Source organism: Dipodomys spectabilis, unplaced genomic scaffold (assembly GCF_019054845.1).
Source record: "Dipodomys spectabilis isolate Male_0828 unplaced genomic scaffold, ASM1905484v1 ptg000201l, whole genome shotgun sequence".
NCBI lineage: Eukaryota > Metazoa > Chordata > Mammalia > Rodentia > Heteromyidae > Dipodomys > Dipodomys spectabilis.
The window spans coordinates 2,209,734-2,229,047 of record NW_024870878.1 but is presented as its reverse complement, the minus strand read 5'-3'; the positions used below and the strand labels follow the sequence as shown (position 1 = coordinate 2,229,047).

Below are 19,314 nucleotides of genomic sequence, written 5' to 3'. Positions count from 1 at the left end.
TGTGGCTCAAGTGGTAGAGCGCTTGCCTTGAGCTGAAGAGCTGAGGGACAGTGCCCAAGCCCAGAGTTCAAGCCCCATAACCAACAACAAAAAAAAGGAATTACAGTAGTAAGACTTCTATGAAGCACTGTTTTGGAAGCACACAGGTATGTGTGCATCTAATTGTCCTTCATCTGTGAGGCCACAGATATATGTGAACCCAATACATATTTTTCCTACACATTCATAAGACAAGATATATTTTTATCTTTTTTTATTTTTTGCCAGTGCTGGGACTTGAACTCAGGGCCTGGGCACTGTCTTGAGCCTCTTTTGCTCAAGGCCAGCACTCTACCACTTGAACCACAGCGCCACTTCTGGATTTTTCAATGTATGTGGTACTAAGGAATTGAACCCAGGGCTTCAAGCATGTGAGGCAAACACTCTACCACTAAGCCACATTCCAAGACATATAATAAAATTTAATTTATACATTAGACAAAATAAGAAATAAACACCAATAACTTAATAATTAGGATCGTGCTTAGTGAAATAATTTTCTACTGGTACAAGAGACACATAAACATTTGTTATATGGCTGGAGGTTAATTTGAAATTAAAATGTTGTCAATACCTATCACTGCTGGAAAACACCTCAATTAGATCCAACAAACAATCAGCACTTTTATCAACTAAAACTGAATGTAGTCCTGCTGTGAGAAATAATCATTTTAAAAGAGAAAGGTTGTGCCTTCAGGTAAACGGACTATGAAGCCACAGACCTATGTAAATTCCCAACTCCTCCAAGATATTTGGTGAAAGGATTACATACTTATTTATAAGTAATAATCTAATGATAACTAATTCAAACAAATTGTGTGCACAAGACAAATGTGCTTAATTTTCATACTAAAGCTCAAAATGCATACCAAAAAAACTCTTTTGTGACTGGTATCTAAGGACTGTGGCTAGAAATTTGGATTATAATACAGAGGAAAACAAATTATACTTTATTATTTTTTAATTTTTTCTTTTTTTTTTTGCCAGTCCTGGGGCTTGAACTCAGGGCCTAGTCATTGTCCCTGAGCTTCTTCTGCTCAAGGCTAGCACTCTACCACTGGAGCCAGAGCACCACTTCTGGACTTTTATGTTTATGTGGTACTGAGGAATCAAACCTTGGCCTTCATACATGCTAGGCAAGCACCCTACTACTAAGTCACATTCCCAGCCTAAGTTATACTTTCTTTTTTTTTTTTAACAAATAAAAAAATCTGAATTTTACAAGTATGAATCACAAAAATACAGAATTATGTCCATAATTTCTGTGTACAATTAATTAGGTTTTTTGGGGGTTTTTTTGTTATTTTTAAATTGTGATTAAGCGATTACATAAATATCACAGTATTGTGAGATAATGATACTTAAAAGTCACAAACACATTCTTAACCTTCATGGAGCAAACAGTCTTTATCATGGTCTATAAAGTTTGAGTTCTATGAGAATTGACAATACAGTTATTTCTTCCACATCGGGTGATATGTACATTTCTTTCCTTTTGCTTAGTGTCAGCTGCTATACTTTCAAGTTATACTTCCATAGGTAGAGAAAACCCAGAGGCAGTGATGTGTGTACGTATATGTACAGAAATGAGCATTCTTCCCAAATCTTTGCTTCTTACCTCAAAAGCCTACATAGAAATAAACAAAGAAAAGCCAGTAATCCAGGACAGCTCCAACACTGGAGTGGTCAATTCTAGGTCAATTCTAGGGCAAGTAGCCATTCATCAGCACCAATGTTTCATGTGTTACTCATTATCACTACTGTTGGCTAAAAGACCACAAGAGTTCCAACTGTATAAACGCTCAGTTTATGAGTCAACCACAGAGGTCACCACATCAGTGTAAGTGCATTTGATTTCTGTGCTGAGATGGTCAACCTTCCCTTCCCTAAAGAGAATCTAAAACACCAGAGGTTAAAGCAACAGGAAGAGGAGTGAAGCAGCAACAGATCCTCATAGCAGTTACCACCAAGAAAAAGGAGAGTAACTGGAATCAATCCAGACAGCTAATAGGCTATAGTGATTCACTTCTGAGTTCAGAAAGATTAATCCTTGTGGTCATGAGAGACTCTCAAGAAGGTATCATCTGAAATATAAAAAGCCTCTGTGGACCATGTCTTGGAATCAACTAATCAAAGATAGCCCCAAAGCTCACCTAGTGCATGATAGGGTCACGTCTTCTAAAATGTTCTTACTTCTTCACTTTGAAAATGTTCTTATTCAATGTGCTCTCCATTTCCTTATACATAGATCGTGCCTGGATCCATTACATCAACATATAAATCAATCCTGTTTCCTAATCTAACTTGTTACAAATGGGATTTCACTGCCAAGTCAGCACTTCCGATATCCTGTGAACCTGGAATCCTCTATGAAAGAAAATTAATGCCCCATGTTCTGGCACTTAAGCCAGGCCTTGTGATCTATGCACATTGCAGCACTTTTAAGGCTTTAAAAACAAACTGCATCAATTGCTTTCCTAGCTTCCACTTCACTTAATAATTCATCCTTAATAAGAAATTCCATTTTATTAATTTGGCTCAAGGAAGAGTTTAGCTATCCAAGGAAAGAAATTCAACTTGGTTAAAAAAAAGTGTTTCTAATAACGGTTCAAACTCTGAAATAGCATAAAGCAATAAATTCATAAATATAATAAATCTGAACATATGTTAAATAAAGTCCTTTAATCACTAAGTTCAAGATTCACAACTCCTGGACAACCAGTACCCTATACACCTTCACAAAGCTGCTCAGGACCAACCCAACCCTCCTACCCCAAAGCTAGTACATAAGTTCAGTTAGTTCTTTCCTCGCTAAAGCACAATCAAGCCTGGCTCCTAGGGTTGTATCAGTGCCTGCTAGAAGTAGCATTTTCCCCAAGGCCGGGATTTGTCCTACTTCTGGAAATCACATTTCCTCAGACTGAAAGGTCCTAGGTTGTAACCATGTCCCAGAGTGGGAAGGCAAAGTCAACACAGTTCTACTTTTAACAGACACAGAATGTAGCTACATTGAATTTGTATCAGGCATCTGCAGCATCTAGTTACCACCTGGTGGCTATTACAGCAAAAGACATGATTTACTTCAACATCTCCCCCCCCCCCCCCAAGGATAAAGCCAGTAAAATGACAATTAAAATTTTTGAAGGAGCTCTATGTCATTTTCTTGTTTGTTCAAATGCTGAATGACACTTCATGATTTTTAACTTATAAAATGGCTTACATCAGTGCTCACAAACCTTCACGAAAGATTTACTTAACTGAAAAAAATCTTGTTCTTAGGCTACTCAAGGTATTTATTATCTAACAAAAAAGAGAGAGGATTACTTTAAGAGTCGAGACATCTAAGACACCAGCCAAATAAGACTTAATACTGATCAGGAAAAAGAGAGATGGTTACTGATTAGAAATGGTTAAATAGGAATGACAAGTAAACTAAGTAGTAGGGGGGAGGCTAGACCAGATCCTGGAGCAAGGAAGCAAAAACTGAAGCAATTATTTGTATAAACAGTGCCAATGTGAATCTTCAGGTTTTGATGACTGCTTTTAAGGATTAACAGTTCTGGAAGATATAGTGGATCTCAATATTTTTGCAACTTTATTAAAAGCCTAAAATTAATTCAAAATAAACTTGGTTTTGGTGGCTGACGTAGCTCAGTGGTATACAGCTTGCCTCGTGTGAAGGAAACCCTGGGTTCAAGCTCCAGCACCATAAAAAAGGAAGTGTTTTTCAGGGCCATGCTCACACCTATAAAAGCCTAGCTACTCAAGCAGCTGAGATCTGAGCTTCATGGCTCAAAGCCAGCCCAAAGCTGTGAGACTCATTTGTCTCCAATTAAGCACCCCCAAACCTCTAAAACACAACAACAACAAAAAAAAAACAACCACCAGGAAGTGGACAAAGCAGGGGTGGGGGGTAGAGGAAATGTCTTTGTTTTCAACTGTGTTCATTACTAGCCTGGATTTCACTCTGGAGGCCATGTTCCAATCTCAAGAGACTCAAAAAAAAGGATGACAAGCTGGGCCTGGTGGTACACACTTGTAGTCCCAGCAGCTACTGAGGATGAAGCAAGAAGATTTACTTGAACCCAAGAGTTTAAGGCCACAGGTAGAGCGGGAGGGGGAGCGAGAGAGGGAGGAAGAGGGAGGGAGGGAAAGAGAGAGAGAGAGACAGAGAAAGAGAAAGAAAGAGGGAGGGAGGGAGGGAATGGGAGAGAATGGGAGAGGAAAAGGAGTTCATTTTTATGTTGCAATTTGTTAAGAATAATCAGAGGAGCCGGGCACCGGTGGCTCACAACTATAATCCTAGCTACTCAGAGGCTGAGATCTGAGAATCCCAGTTCAAAGCCAGCCCGGCAGGAAAGTCCGTGAGACTCTTATCTCCAATAAACCACTAGAAAACCGGAAGTGGAGCTGTGGTGCAAGCGGTAGAGCATTTGCCTTGAGCTAAGAGCTCAGGGACAGCGCCCAGGCCTAGAGTTCAAGCCCCATGAACCGACAACAAAAAAAAGAATAATCACAAGGCTGGGAATGTGGCTTAGTGATAAAGGGTTCCATTCCTCAGCACCACATAAACAGAAAATGCCAGAAATGGCACTGTGGCTCAAATGATAGAGTGCTACCCTTGAGCAAAAGCAGCTCAGGGACAGTGCTCAGGCCCTGAGTTCAAGCCCCAAGACTGGCAAAAAAAAAAACAAAAAAAAACTGGGCACCATGGCTCACTCTAGTAATCCTAGCTACTAAGGAGATTTGAGGATCACAGTTCAAAGCCAGCCCAGGCAGTAAAGTCCGTGAGACTCTTATCTCCAATCATCCACCAGAGAAACAGAGGTGGAACTATGGCTCAAGTGGTAGAGCACTTGCCTTGAGCTGAAGAGCTCACGGACAGCACCCAGGCTCAGAGTTCAAGCCCCACAACCAACAAAACAAACAAACTTGCGGGGACTGGAGGGAAATAACAGAGCAAGGGAAGGGATGACATTGTTCAAAAAGAAAAGTACTCTTGCTGGGCACTAGAGGTTGGTTCATGCTTGAAATCCTAGCTACTCTGGAGGCTGGGATCCAAGGATCCAAAGATTCTTATTTCTGGTTGCTAAACCACCAGAAAACCTGAGGTGAATCAGAGGCTCAAAGAAAACTGCACGTGAAGCTGTGGCTCCAAGTGGTACAGCGCTAACCTTGAACAAAAAAACTCAAGGACAGAGTCCAAGCAACCGAGCTCAAGCCCCCACAACCAACCAACCAAAAACAAAAACAAAAACAAGTACTCTTTATCTGACTTATACAATTGTAACCTCTCTGTATATCACCCTTACAATAACAATTTAAAAAAAAAGAATAATCAGAAAAGGCTCAATATTTGAAAAAGCATATTATTTATTCTGAATACACAGGCATAAATTAGGATGTAGTAAGATACTAGGTGCACACATATTAAATTTTATCTTCCTGCAATGAGAGGGCCATTACAGTTCTGACCCAGAGCTAACATACTGAAATTCCACTTTGGTTGCTGTCAAAGGCTACAGTTTGGAACCCTGTTCAGCATCAGTGAAGCAAAGCTTTGAACACTTTAAAAAACACCATGCTTCTAATGATTCAACCTACTACTTGAAAACATAGCAGGATTCTTATTAAAGGTGTTCTAGTTTGAGTGACAATATGAAGAATATTTGCTCTTTAAAAATGAGTTTTTATTATACCAAACGAAAATTCTTATCCTTTATAGTTGAACTTAACTCTAATTAGAAACTTGTAAATTAGTTGTAGGGAATAACTCCCAAGTGTTAAAGGCCATTATTCTTACACTGATGTACACCAGCTGTTAGGCATTATTTTCAGAGGCCATAATGTATACAAACAACTGCTTTCATTAGAGCATTAAATATTAAAGTATAAATGAGATATCATTTCACAAATTGAAAATGGTTTAGCTTGTCTGAGACTTTTATAGGAACATGATAACTTGTCCATCTGGATGACAAAGGTGATAATCCAAGCACTATGATTTTAATAGAGATCTATCATTCACTATGTGTGAGATGAGAACTGAGTCTTTTATAAAGGAAGTGCTTACTAAAATTCTCACAAATAGTTCTTTCCTGGTTCCTAGGTTTCTTCGTAAATGCCATTATAAAATAGGGAGTCTAAGAAACTGATTTCCAGGGGTAAGGGAGCTCTAGGGATTTGTGTTGACCACCCTTCAGCCTTCTCATTGCATTCTTTGTTCCAGATGAATGTAAAGAGATGGGGGTGGCTAAGAACATGGCTTTAAAGCATGACTTCATTCCTCTATTAAAATGACAGAGTTTCAGACACTGCTTGTCACATAGAAGGAGCTCCTACCTCAATGCTGGTGTTTTAAATTTACACCCATGTGAAAAGAGCTACTAATATACCTCCTCCTCTCGGGCCTGTTGTGGGGATTAAATTAAAATAACGCACAGAAGCACTAAGTGCAATGCCTTGCTCCTAAAGATTTAATTCTCTCTGACTGCAATTACACAGAACTGTGCTTAAATTAGGAGCACTCAGGGAAGATCGGCCATCTTTCCAAATGCAGTATAGCATGAAAAGACTTTAAAAGACTGCATTCCTTCTTTATCTATTAAATCCGGACAAAGATAAAGCAGGTGGCATTAATGTTCCATATTTCTTTTTTTAAATTTTTTTAATGGGTCGTGGGGCCTGAACTCTGGGCCTGGCCACTGTCCCTCAGCTCTTCAATGTTCCATATTTCATTTGGTGGGAATTCAGTTATCACATATTTACATTAACAATTAAATGTAGTCCTACCATTTAAAAGAAAATCGCCAGTTTGCAGGCGTACTGGCTCTCTGGTCCACCTTCCAGCTGGCCCAGAAGTGAGGTCAAGATGAATTTGCAGTTGGTAACTGAGACACTTCTGTGTTCAAAAAAGCACTGTATACATTATTGCTCTAAATCCATTTTCCTGATGGACATCCCATCTACTCACTAGTTATAGAACAACCTTGTGGAAGTTATTTCAGTGCTCTACCATAGTTTTTACTTTTGTGCGACATTAAATACCTAATTTTAGCTTATTACAAGGAAGGGAGCTTTCTCACTAAGTTATATTTCACTATGATTCCATAGCAAAGCAGTCTTTTATCGTATGTTAGTATATAAAACAATCTCAATGGTGTTAATTTGTGCCTAACCTTTGAACTCATTGCCCAATATTACTTAGGTAGTTATTTAAGTTTGCTATTTTAATAACACAGACAGAGTATCAAAAAGGCACAAGACTACATTTGCCTAAACCTTAAAAGAGTGAAAGGACTTCCAAGTAACACCTAGAAAGTTCTACTTATTAAAAATTCATAATGAGGTTAATCTCAATTTTTTTTTTTTTTTTGTCATTCATGGGGCTTGAACTCTGGGCCTGCACACTGTCCCTGTGAAGTAAGGAGGCCAGGTCTTGCCGGCGCCATGTTGGCCACATGGTGGATGGTAGGTCTGGCATCTTGTTTTCAAGCTGGGGGGGGGGGGGGGGGGGAGGAAACCCCCCCCCCCCCAATCACCTGCCTCCCAGGTAATGGGCCTACTCGGATCCCTGGAGGCAGGAGCAGGCACTTGGCTGATAGGTTACTAAATCTGTCCGTCTAGTGCCTGGGACTGGGAATTTCCTGAGGATCTGCCCGCTGTGCAGACCTATTTAGGCCCGGACCAGCCTAGCGGCTGTGATTGTATCCTGTGTCCTGGCTCGTCTCCAGTCATCATGGAGTCCCAATTCAGCTCTCCATTGGAGCTGAATTGACTTGTTGGTATTGTTTTTGCTATTTCTTTCCTCTTTAGCATGTTTCCTAGCTGTGATGTATGTATTTGCATGCTGCAGGCCTTTGTAACAACTGGCAGCCGGCAGCCTGTTAACTGTATTAAAGACTACAATATTCTCTGTTTTAAAATGTGGCTTCTGGGATCATTTACCTTACAACACCTGAACTCTTTAGCTCAGGGCGAGTTCTACCACTTGGGCCACAGCACCAATTGCAGTTTTCTGGTGGTTAACTGGAGATAGGAGGCTCACAGACTTTCCTGCCCAGGCTGGCTTTGAAAAGTGATCCTCAGAGCTCAGCCTCCTGAGTAGCTATGATTACAGGTGTGAGCCACCAGCACCCGACTCAAATCATTCTTATTGATTCACAGATGACAGAAATATAACAAATGATGGAAAGTGTCTACAACATATCCATGCACCCTTCTGGGCAATATGATACTCTATGATCATTTGTTTATATACAATATTAGGAAAAAGTCAATTTAAGTCATTTTAAGCATATTTTGAGTATTTCATGTACTTTTATCAGAGTTATTCTCAAAATATTTTTTCTATTTATTGGTACCAGTTTTGAGGCTTAATTTTTTTTTTGCTCAACGCTAGTGCTCTACCAGTTGAGCCACAGCTCAAATTGCGCTTTTTTAATTGGAGATAAGAGTTTCTCACAAACTTTCCTGGCTGGGCTGACTTTGAACTACAATCCTCATCTCAGCATCCTGAGTAGTTTTTTTTTTTCCCCCTGAGGAGTTTTTTTTACAGTTGTGAGCCACTGATACCTAGAAAAATATTCTATTCTTTAGGCAGACTATTTTTACTAAAAGTAAAAAATACTTAATTTAAGAATTTTACTAATATGTTAGGCTTGGCTGAAATACTGTATAACTGACTTCAAGAGATTAAAAACCATGAGCATCTGAGATTTGAAACTTATTCCACTGGATCTCTTTTCCTTTAAGATAGCTCAGAGAAGTAAGAAAACAAATCCATGAAACACAATTTCACATTTTAAGTGATTTTTTTTCTTTTTGTTTTTATTTTTTCGTGGCCTCAAACTCAGCACCTGGGCTCTGTCCCTTAACTTCACTCAAGGCTGGTGCTCTATCCACTTGATACATATCTCCACTTCTGGCTTTTGCTGGTTAATTGGAGATTAAGAATTGAAGAGACGCCTGGGAAGGTGGCTCAGTGGTAGAGTGCTTGCCTTGCATGCATGAGGCCCTGGGTTCGATTCCTCAGCACCACATAAGCAAAAAGAAAAAAGCCAGAAGTGGTGCTGTGGCTCAGGTGATAGAGCACCAGCCTTGAGCTGAGGAGCTGAGGGACAGCGCCCAAGCCCAGAGTTCAGGCCCGACGAGACCCGCCCCCCCCCCCCCAAAAAAAAAAAGAATTGAAGAGACTTTTCAGCCCAGGCTGGCTTCAAACCTCGACCCTCAGATCTCGGCCTCCCGAAGAGCTAGGATTAAACATGTGAGCCATTGATTCCCAGCTCTAGGATGATTTTTACTAATGTTTCCTGCTAATAAGATGACTAATACAGTCTACAAGTTTTGGGTGGCAACCTGAAAAACAAGAAATTTAAGAAAGCTGCGGGGCTAGGAATGTGGCTTAGTGATGGAGTGCTTGCCTAGCATGTATGAAGCCCTGGGTTCGATTCCCCAGTACCACATAAATAAAAAAAGCCAGAGTGGCCCTGTGGCTCAAGTGGTAGTGTGTTAGCCTTGAGCAAAAGAAGCTCAGGGACAGCATCCAGTCCCTGAGTTTAAGACCCAGGATTAGCAAAAAAAAAAAAAAAGGCTGGGACTGGTGGTATAACTCAACAGTAGGGAGCTGGCCTTGCACATGAGACCCTGGGTTTGATCTCCTGGGTGGTAAAAACAAATGATGATAAAGAAGGGTATAGATTCCATTATCTTTCTGGAAAATGACTATCCTGACTTCTAAGACTGTTTTCCTTCTATCTCTTTATAGTTCTACTATTCTCTGAAAATCAAACTTTGGAAGCCACAGATGAGCCACAGTTATTCTGCTAAGCATATTGTTATAAATATGCTCTCTAAGAACCATTAGAATCACAACAATATAGACACAAAAAATAAAGAACTGTTTCAGGAAGGCACAATTTACTTCTGCAGAAAGGTGCCACAGCATCAGCCAAAAATCTAACACATGGGCTGGGATGTAGCTCGGTGGCAAATCACTTGCCTAGCAAGTGCAACATCCTGGGTTCGATCCCCAGTACCAAAAAAAGAAAAGCCAAAAAAGAAGTACAGTTAAAAAAAAAAAACTGAAACACAAGCACTCACAGAGCAAGCAGGCAGGCTGCCCCTCCATTCATACCGAAGGCCGCAGGCCTTGCCCCCAGGCTTCAGATTGTAGTGCTCAAATTCATAATCAGCAGGAAATTGGCTAGTTTATCAGGTAAATGGATTTACATAAGGTGACTTTGAGATAAGATCCACAGTACCTGAATAATTTCTAGGTATTTCTAGAACAACCTGAGGTGTGTCTTAATTCCATCTTGAAAAAAAACCAGTTTAAGACGAAACCTTACTCCCAAAGCAGTTCCTCTTTTACTTAATAAGAGCCAAGCCACCAAGCCAAAGCAGAACTTATAAGCACATGCTGACAGAAAAGGTTTTTTCTCACAATATTCAGATACCAAACTTAATGTAGCAAATCATTTTAACTTCTAATGCCCATTAAAATTATAAAAATATGGAAACAATGACAGTACTCCACCTTTTTTAGGTTCAAAGCAACTCAAAAGACATCTTTCCTATGATTTATGTCATTTTAAATTTTAAAGTAAATATACTGCATTATCAGCCTGCACCAGATTTGCTTTCAGACAATAATAATTCTTCCTGTCTTGGACTCATGCCCATGTGCATTATTGTAATTATCAGCAGTTTTTTTTAAGTAATAAAGTTAGTGTACTCCACAAGTCAGAATGTTTACTGCTTGCTGTACTGGCCATTAATTAGCTTTCCTGGGTTTAAGCCACCTACTAAGTAAGTGCATAAAGGACAGCAGAAGAAGCTACTCTCAAGTTAAAAAAAAAAAGATGTAAACATGTGTGAACACCTCCACACCATGGAAAGCATAACAGCATTTGAATTCATCAGGTGCCCCTCATAAACAAACCAAAAAACTCCCACCGGATGCACCCCATCCGCTCTTGACCATCAGAATCCAGACTCCACCCAGCATGATGAGTCACCACTGTCAGATGCATTAGGCTTCCTTTCCCCAGGATTCAAAGTGATTACATGGCCTAGGAGGCCCATCGTGGGGGTAGTTCCTGCCTGACTCCAACATCCCAAATCAAGTCACCCATCCTCCAGGCTCTCCGTCCACAATTCCTACAGCTCCTATGCAGGTGTATTCTCTCCCTTCAGGGCTTATACTCTAGTGGGCAGAACCTAAAGACCCTATCCTTCAGGGCCCCTAGACACATTCCAGCAATCTGAAACTAACTTGCTCATTTCTCTGCAGTGTCTGACTCACCATTAGAATGTTAAGCTCACAACTTTCTAACCTCCACACTTAGCAATAGCACCCAGGATACAGTTAAGTCTGAGCTCTTAGTTTTGTTTTTTTTTTTTTTTTAAAGACATTACTAAAATCAACAGTGATTTCTAAATCAACATTGTATGGGCACCTACCACATATAAACAGATCTACAAAAAATGGTAAATAAGGCCAGGCACCAGTGGCTCAGACCTATGTATAATCTTATCTTCTCAGGAGGCTGAGATCTGAGGATTGTGGCTCAAAGCCAGTACAGGTAGGAAAGCCCAGGAGATTCACTAAACTACCAAAAAGCTGGAAGTAGAGCTGTGGCTCATGTAAAATGTTAGCTTTGTGCAAAAAAAGCACAGAGACAGCTCCCAGGCTCTGTGGACCTGGCACCAAAAAACAAAAACAAGAAAAAGACATTCAGCAGAATCGAATGTCTCAATTTTTCAAATGTCCATCTTTGCCAAAGGACTCCAGATGCACACAGTCTGAAAAGCCACCCAATGCAAGGCAGGAACTGTGTGCCAACACAGCCCCAAAACAAGAGTCAGGTCCTCCCATACAGCAGTTTTCCCTCAGGGGCAGCACTTCCATGCTAATAGGCCTTCCAGCTGCTGTTTACCTCGATACTTTTGAACATTGGGTATTTCTCTCTATTTTTTAGTCCAGACATTATCAACCAACTTTCTGTGTAAAAATGGCTTTTTTTTTTTTTTTTTTTTTTTAAATTAAAAAAGGCTTCAACTCTTAGGGACACCTACAGCCATTACCTGTCCTGCTGGCCAAATCAATACTCCCTATTTCTTATTACACATACAAGTGCACTGTACTTACAATTCCTTCCTTAAGCAGGCAATTCCCTCTAAGAATAAGTAATTGTATCTTTTCTCTCCTTGCTAGGTATCACATGTACTAGGTATCACATGTCCATGGTTAACAAACTCCATGTCCATGGAGTTAACAAACTCCATGAAATTGTCAAAACACCCACAGTACAGATACAGTAAGGATTTTATTTCCTTCTTTCCTGAAAACAACCTGTTCTAGCCTTCTACCTCTAGCTTCATCTGAACTGATAATTCTCTGTGCTTGAAGTCATCTGTCCTGAAAATCCCAATCCTCTTTCCTTTGGATTCCTCTGGTTTCCTTTTTTTTTTTTTTTTTAAACTTCCTTCCTTCTGGATTCAGTGGTTCATAGCTTCCTCAGGAAGGGTGTTATGAGTGATAATTTCAACCATGACAGATCTCAAAAGGATTTCTCTTGGGGCACACACTTTTATTGGTAATTTTGCACACTCACTCAATTCTAGCTTCTAGTTCAGTTGTTAATAAATCTAAAGCCAATCTGATTCCTAAATCTTTGTTCAGAGCTATATCTGACCTTTCTTCCTTGGTATTTTAAAATTTCAACCAGGGTGCACTTTGACCCTCACACCACAAAAAAAGGAAACTAAAAACTGTGTGTCACAATGGAATTCTATGCTTCCATCAGAAAGAATGACAACGCTCCATTCATAAGGAAAGACTTGGAAAAAAATCATATTAAATGAAGTAAGCCAGACCCAAAGAAACATAGCCTCCAAGGTTTCCTAATTATTACAAAAATAATTAGTATATATCTAGGATAATCCTAGAAGAGGATCTCAATAGCTCAATACCTATGTACATATGACCATATGAAATAATGCTAATCAAAATGAACTCCAAAACAAGAGCTTTTTTTTCCGTTGTTGTTCTTAATGTACTGTGCAAAGTAATTTCTTTTTTCCCTTTTTTTTCCTTTTCCTTTGGTTTATCCCCTGATGTCACTTTTTTTTACTTTGGTACCCTGTGTCTTGTATATATGTTTACCTTTTGGGGAAGGGAAGGGAAATAACAAAATGGTAAGACAAAGGACAAAGGGTGAACCAACACAACAGTGATACTCACAAGACACTATGTTGGAAATAAACTTTACAACTTGGGGAGACGGGGAGGAGGGAGAGTGGGAGAAAAACAAGAGGGGGTAACAATATTCGACAAGAAATGTACTATTGCCTTATTGATGTAACTGTAACCCCTCTGTATCACACCTTTAAAATAAAATTTTAAAAGGATGGGCACTAGACAATCTACAACATGCTTCATTCATCCATTCCTGAGGGCTAGGTTCTTCACCCTCTACACACGAGATACAAACATGTACTAGACATAAGATTACACCTAATGACTCTTTGGCTAAGAGTTTATTAGATTTGGGTCTGTGCTTTGTATTTAATCTTTTAAAAGCAATACTTAAAATAATTTAATCTGATTTTAATCTGTCCTGAATATTATTCCTATTGTTTTAAAAACACTAACCAGCATTCAGTTTCTAGGACTTGTATCAGTTCACAAAATTAATCTTTGAAAACAATAACCCAGAAGGATATTTATTAATATAGATCCTGAGTCTCCTAAGCCTCAAATAATTTTTTAAAGCTCCAATACAAGAGGAGGGAAAAAGGCTAACTATAAGGAAAATGCTACCAGAGTGGCAATCCATAGTCAGCCTCCTGCAGGTATTTTATCAACTAAAAGGAGCCCCCAGGGACTGGGATGGTGGCTCAGTGGTAGAGTGCTTGGTCTGCATGCAAGAGGCCCTGGGTTTGATTCCTCAGCACCACATAAGGAGAAAAAGCCATAAGTGGCACTGTGGCTCAAGTGGGCTCCCAGGTCCAGAATTCAGGCCCCACGACTGACAAAAAATAAATAAATAAAATAAAAGGAACCCCTGCTGTCACGGCTTCCCATCTCTTCAAAGCCTGAAGAGCAATTTTTCTATTAAAACTTGTGGTATTTGGATACAAAACTATGTACTTTGAATTTAAAACACAATGAAGTGACAATAAAATAAAAGGGACAAGTCACATTCAGTTTGAAAGCTGTAAATTTTCTCCCCCAACTTTACATTATGTACTATGTATCTCAGTGAAGAAGATTGTGTAATTATAGCCAGGTGCTTGGTAGCTCCATGCCTGTAATCCTAGCTACTCAAGAGCCTGAAATCTGGGGAACATAATTCAAAGCCAAGTGGGTCAGGAAAAGTATGTGAAACTCTTATCTCCAATTAACCACCAGAAAACCAGAAGTAGACTATGGCTCAAAGTGGTAGAGTGCTAGCTAGCCTTGGGCAAAAGAGCTCAGAGACATTGCCCAGGCCCCGGGTTCAAGCCCCAAGGCTGATTAAAAAAAAAAGTGTACTGGAAGAGGATGGGCAGTTAATCTAAAAGAAAAAAAAATTCAAACACACCTCAAAAGTGTAGAATTAAAAAAGACTATTCTATTAATGAATTTATTACAATAATTATACTTTAAAGATCTTGGTATCTACACTAGGGACGCAGTTCAAGAGTAGAATGTGTGTTTAGTATGTACAAGGCCCTATAGATCCTCAAAACCAAAAGAAAAAAGAAAAAAAAATCTTGGCATTTGAGGATTGGAAGATTTAGTACTGTTAAGATGGTAATACTATTCAATGAAACCTAAAGGTTCAATTAAATCCCCACCAGAATCCCAGTAAAGTTTTTTACAGAAACAGAAAAGGGTATCACATTTCATATGCATACATAGTATCTCACAATCCTGAGACACAGGAACAAAGACTCATACTTCTTCACTGCAGCAATCAAAACTGTATACTGCCTGCCTATGATCCCACAACTCCAGAGATTTAGACAGGAAGACTGAGAGTTCTAGGCCAGTCTGGGCTACGAAGGGCCTATCTCAAAAAGCCAAAAAAAAAAAAAAAAAAAAGACTGAGCTGGGAATGTGGGTTAGTGGTAGAGTGCTTGCCTAGCATGCATGAAGCCCTGGATTCCATTCCTCAGTACCATATACACAAAAAAGGCCAGAAATGGCGCTGTAGTAGAATGCTGCTAGTCTTGAGCAAAAGCAGCTCAGGGACAGTACCTAGGCTCTGAGTGCAAATCCAGGACTGGACCCTGCCCCCCCAAAAAAAATCCAGTAAAAATAAATAAAGACATATACAGCAGATAGTCCAGAAATAAACCTTAATACATGGCCAGCTAGTTTTTGACACAGTTGTCAATACCTTACAATCAGAAAAAAGATGCTTCAATAAATGGTACTGGGAGGACAGAGAGGAGGTAGATAGATGAAATGGCATACTGTTCAATCTTTTTTTGGGGGGGGGGGAAGGTGGGGGGGGGGTTACTGGTCCTGGAGCTTGAACTCAGGGTCTGGGCACTGCTCCTGTCCTTTTTTGCTCAAGGCTAGAGCTCTACTGGTAGGTAACTGGAGATAAGAATCTTAAAAACTAGCCGGGCGCTGGTGGCTCACACCTGTAATCCTAGCTACTCAGGAGGCTGAGATCTGAGGATCAAGGTTCAAAGCCAGCCTGAGCAGGAAAGACCGTGAGACTCCTATCTCCAATAAACCACCAGAAAACTGAAAGTGGCGCTGTAGCTCAAGTGGTAGAGCTCTCGGCTTGAGCTGAAGAGCTGAGGGACAGCGCCCAGGCCCAGAGTTCAAGCCCCATGACCGACAAAAAAAAAAAAAAAAGAATCTTAAAAACTTCCCTCCTCCAGCTGGCTTCAAACCGTGATCGTCAGATTTCAGCCACCTGAGTAGCTAGGATAACAGGTGTGAGCCACTGGGGCACATACACTGCTCCATCTTTTAAGGAGTTGGCTATACAGTAAAAACCTTATACAGTAAGACCCTGTCTCAAAGAAAACAAACAAAAAAGGCACTAGCAACTTAAGTTTATAATCCTAGTTTAGATACTCAGGAGGATATAGGTTTGAAGCCAGGCAAAGCAAAAGTCTGTGGGACTCGATCTCAAGTAATCAATACAGCATCAGCCAGCAAGCTGAGTAAGCATGAGGCCAAGAGTTCAAATTCTGGTAGAAGAGAAGAGAGAAATAAAAAGCTAGAAATCTTACTATAGGTAAATGAACAACCCAGGAGGACATTATGCAAATAAGTCACATAGGTTAAACAAATACTGCAGGACCTCACTAAGAAGGGCTATCTAAAAAACACCAAATTCATAGAAACAGTGTGGCTCCAGGGAGAGGGAGAAAAAGGAAACTAATATTCAACAGGTGAAAAGTTTTATCTATACAAGATACAAGAAGTTCTAGACGTGTGTTGTACAACAATGAGCATATAGTTAACAATAACCTATTATGCTATTGAAAAAGTAAGAAATCTATTAGTCTTACCACAATAAAAAAAAACTCTTCATAGAAAAAAGTCTGTGGATTTAGAGAATTTTTATTTGTGGCTGACATAATTTAAGCTATCTAGACATAACTATATAAATCAGCATTATGTTAAAATAATGAGAAATACTATCACTTTGCCCACAACAAAAAAAGCTTCTTTAATTTCTATGTTTATGTTGGGAACTATATGCACATTCAGCACTGGTTTATCTGCTCTATTACATGCCTTCCACGCAATTCTATGAATGTTTACGGTAAGTATAACCATGAGACACTTCAAAAGAACTTCAAAAGTATTATAAACACACTTTCTAAGAACCACCAGAGTCACAACAATAAACATGAAAATAAAGAATTGTCTCAGCAAGGCAAAATTTACTCCTACAGATGAGGGTGAAAACAACCAAAAGGGCTGGGAAGGTGGCTCCCGTGGTAGAGCGCTTGCCTTGCATGCCTTAGGCCCTGGGTTCAATTCCTTAGCACCACATAAGCAAAAAGAAAAGGCTGGAAGTGGCGCTCTGGCTCAAGTGGTAGAATGCTAGCCTTGAGCTGAAGAGCTGAGGGGCAGCGCCCAGGCCAAAAAAAAAAAAGAAAAGAAAAGAAAACAAACAAAAATCTGGCAAGCAAGCACACAAAGCAGGCAGGCTGTTCCCTATTTATCTCTAACACAGCAGGCCCTGCCCCTCAACAAGGATTGGTTGAGGTCAGGTTCTCAATGATTTAAAGAGGGTAAGATATATTTACATAAAGTAACTATTAAAAGACTTTGAAATAAGATTAATAGCCCACAGCAATCTCAAAACAAACCCACCCCCTTTACTATTTCTTCAACAGTCTGAGATGTGTCTTAATTCCATTTAGGAACAACCAAGTTAAGACAAACTCTCACTTTTCAAAAATCTTTCCTTAGCTGGGAGCTGGTGGCTCATGTCTGTAATTCTAGCAACTCAAGAGGCTGAGATCTGAAGATCCTGGATTAAAGCCAGCTGGGCATCGAAGTCAATGAGACTCATCTCTAATTAATCACCATAACTTGTAGTGGCACTCTTGCTCCAAGTAGTAGAGGGCTAGCCTGGAGCAAAAGAGCTCAGGGACAGCGACTAGGCCCCAGCGTTCCAGCCACATGATAGGCAAAAAAATAAAAATAAAAATAAAAATTCCTTCCTTATCCCAAAGTAGTTCCTCTTTTCCTTTTTTCACTTGCTGATATTGTCTTAGAATAATCAACAAGGGCCGATCCATCAGACCAAAGCAGGAACTTTTAAGCAGCTCACTTTGACAGCTTTTTTTTTAATACATTTTCTCACAAAGGGTGCACCTTCAATTTCTGAACCCATTACCACACAGACACTTTCAAATGTTAATCTGGAGTACAGTTGAAAATTATTTCCCCGATGCCAGTAAACCCGCCGCTGCCATGGTGCAGGCCTGGTACATGGACGATTCTGCACGGCCAGCCCAGCCACCTAGTGAGCCTGGAGCGACTGCACGGGCTGCTGACAAGCACGAGAACGATCGACAGAGCAAGGAAACTATTCCTAGATGGACATAATCACCATTTGCAAAGAGAAACTTCCCAACTATGAAGAGAAGCTGAAGATGTTCTATGAGGACCACCTGCACCTGGACGAGGAGATCCGCTACATCCTGGAGGGCAGAGGACACTTGGACATCAGGAACGAGGAGGACACGTGGATCTGGATCACCAAGGAGAAGGGTGACCTAATCACGCTTCCTTCACGCTGGATGAGATGAACTACATGAAGGCCATGTGGCTGTTTGTGGGAGGACCCCTGTGGACAGCCTACAGTCGGCCAGCCAACCACTTTGACACCCAGGTACAGTAGTACCTGAGGCTTCTGACAGAGATATCGTAAGTGGTGACCCGGCTGCAGAGGACCCACCACGCCACGGGGAGGGCAGGCCAGCCTGCCAATTGGAAGTCATTCATTCCTCTGCTTTTATGTTGTAGTCTTAACGGGTAACTCTTTCCGATGTAAATATTCTGAACAGAATATTTATAATTAACGGAGCTGTAAAACTGATTTTCCCAGATTAATTCTTCCCTAATCCAGCCAAGATTCATGTTGAGGCCCTGTGTATCTGTAACAGGTGTGAGTCCTTAATGTCTGCAGGCTGTGCCCATGGCTGGCACGGGGCAGATGGAAGACAAGTTCTCCCAGAGGGACCCAGGGTCCTTGTTCTAATAAAGCAATTTCATGTGCCAAAAAAAAAAAAAATCTACTGTTTATATTAGAGAAGTATTAGAAACACATGTACAATTAGAATTAAATACAATATGGGGACTAGAACCGGGTGCTGGTAATCCAAGCTACTCAGGAGGCTGAGATCTGAGGATCAAGGTTCAAAGCCAGCCCGGGCAGAAAAGTCCCCATGAGACTCTTCAATAAACTACTCAGAAAAAGCCGGAAGTGGCCCTGTGAGTCAAGTGGTAAGAGAGCTAGCTTTGAGCACAAAGGCTCAGGGACAGTGCCCAGGTCCTGAGTTCAAGCCCCACAACAAGCAAAAAAAAAAAAAAGACTAGGCAGTCCTTTATATCTACATACAAGTATTTCCAAAGATGTACTTGGACTGGGAGAGGGAAATGGCCACACCTGTTAATCCCAGCACTAGAAAGTTGGAGGCTGGAGGACCAAGAGATCAAGGCTAGTCTAGGCTACTCAGACAGGGAGAAGAGGAGAGGGGAGGAGAGGGGAAAAGAGGAGGAGAAGGGGGATGGGAGGAGGA

At 40.5% G+C, this 19,314-nt stretch overlaps 1 protein-coding gene and 1 pseudogene across 7 annotated transcripts in view; one reads left to right on the top strand and one right to left on the bottom strand.

The window, feature by feature from the left end:
- Positions 1-19,314, bottom strand: part of Aplp2 (amyloid beta precursor like protein 2) — a 101,069-nt gene that overhangs the window by 42,081 nt on the left and 39,674 nt on the right. The gene's annotated exons all lie outside the window — the stretch shown is intronic.
- LOC122122020 lies at positions 17,984-18,413 on the top strand (annotated as a pseudogene).